The following is a 1,802-nucleotide window of genomic DNA, read 5'->3' on the forward strand; positions in this document are numbered from 1 at the left end:
TTGCCAGAATTTGGTTCCTTGCTGACTATTGTCAGGAGGCTGCCGTTAGTTTGTTGCCATTGACCTGTCTGTTCAGCAGCTGACAACATGGTATTTTTCTTTATCTAAGCAAGTAAGAAGGACCAGAGAGAGAATGACAAGTCAAAATTCACACTTTTTTGTAACCTAATATTAGAGGAGACACCCCAACCATTTGCTTGTCTTTTGCTCTTTAGAAACAAGTCAGTAGGTCCAGTCAACACTCAAGGGGGAGAGGATTACATAAGGGCATAAATGCCAGTGAGATACTATGAGTTGAATTATGTCATTCCAAATTTATATGTTGAAGTCCTAACCCTTAGTACCTCAGAATGTGACTTATTTAGAGATAGGCTCTTTCCTGAGGTAAAAAATTAAAATGAGGTCCCTTACATGAGTCATAATCCAATATGACTGGGGTCCTTATAGAAGGGGAAATTTGGAGGGGCGCCTGGGTGGCTGAGTCGGTTAAGCGTCAGACTTAAGCTAAGGTCATGATCTCAAGGTTCGTGGGTTCGAGCCCCGCGTCGGGCTCTGTGCTGACTGCCAGCTCAGAGCCTGGAGCCTGTTTCAGTCTGTGACTCCCTCTCTCTCTGACCCTCCCCTGCTCACGCTGTCTCTCTCTCTCAGAAATAAATTTTAAAAAAACATTAAAAAAAAAAGAAGGGAAAATATGGAGACCGATATGCACATGAGGAGAACACTGTGTGAACATTAAGACAGCCATCTACAAAGGAAGAGGCCTGGAGCAGACTCTCCGTCACAGCCCTCAGAAGGAACCAACTCTTATAGTACCTTCATCTCAGACTTCTAGCTTCCAGAACTGTTGGGCAATAACTTTCTGTTGCTTAAACCACTCAGTTTGTGTGGTACTTTGCTATGACGGGCCTCGCCAGCTAGTACAGGGATCACTGAGGGCCCCTTCAGAGGCTGCCTCTCACAGAGGTCTTAAGACTGGTAGGTCTAGCCTGTTGTTGAGAAAGGGCTGATCCGAGGGGCGCCTGGGTGGCTTAGTCGGTTAAGCATCCGACTTTTGCTTGGGTCATGATCTCGCGGTTCGTGGGTTCGAGCCCCGCGTCGGGCTCTGTGCTGACTGCCAGCTCAGAGCCTGGAGCCTGTTTCAGTCTGTGACTCCCTCTCTCTCTGACCCTCCCCTGCTCACGCTGTCTCTCTCTCTCTCTCTCTTAGAAATAAATAAAAAACATTTAAAAAAAAAAAAAAGAGAAAGGGCTGATCCGAGAGATGAAGTTAGTTGGTAGCTGATGGACAGAGTGGGAGAGGGAAAGGAAAGGTGTTTGCTGTGCTCACCTGATTTGCACATGGTCTAGGTAATAGTAATGAGGACTGAGGAATGGGCATTAAGCACCCTGTTGAATGGAGTCCAAGTTATTGAAGGCAAGAACTGCCTGTGGTTCTGATGCCACTAGAGCTGAGCCACTCTCCTTTGTTTGGCAGGTGGCCTGGCCTCTGTCTTAGAAGAGGCGGGACATTCAGATTCAGCATCAAATGTTTCTTAAGTTTCTATTCTTCTTGGCAGTAAGAAAACAGAGATGAATAATCTCCCTAGCTCACTAATCTGATGAGTATCCTGCAAGCCTTCGATAACGCTGGATCACTGAATAAAGCACAGTTCCGTATCACGGCACATGCAGCTCACCACCCTGGAGGCAGGCCTACCCCTGACTTCAAGGGCTCTCCTCCTTCTGTTCTCATTTCTGCTCCTCTGTCCTGTCTCTGCTGCATGTACTGTCCTGGTCATAGTGAATCACCTCTAAGTGTCTATA

The 1,802-nt window shown here is 46.8% G+C and overlaps 1 non-coding gene across 1 annotated transcript; it reads left to right on the forward strand.

The window, feature by feature from the left end:
• The first annotated feature begins 467 nt into the window (after positions 1-467).
• TRNAL-UAA lies at positions 468-552 on the forward strand. The gene is given in 2 exon segments: positions 468-504; positions 516-552. It is a non-coding gene; the product is annotated as a tRNA-Leu (tRNA).
• Positions 553-1,802: the final 1,250 nt, after the last annotated feature.

The sequence above is a fragment of the Hyaena hyaena genome, unplaced genomic scaffold (assembly GCF_003009895.1).
Source record: "Hyaena hyaena isolate Hyena2069 unplaced genomic scaffold, ASM300989v1 scaffold_5, whole genome shotgun sequence".
In the NCBI taxonomy this organism is placed as follows: Eukaryota; Metazoa; Chordata; class Mammalia; order Carnivora; family Hyaenidae; genus Hyaena; species Hyaena hyaena.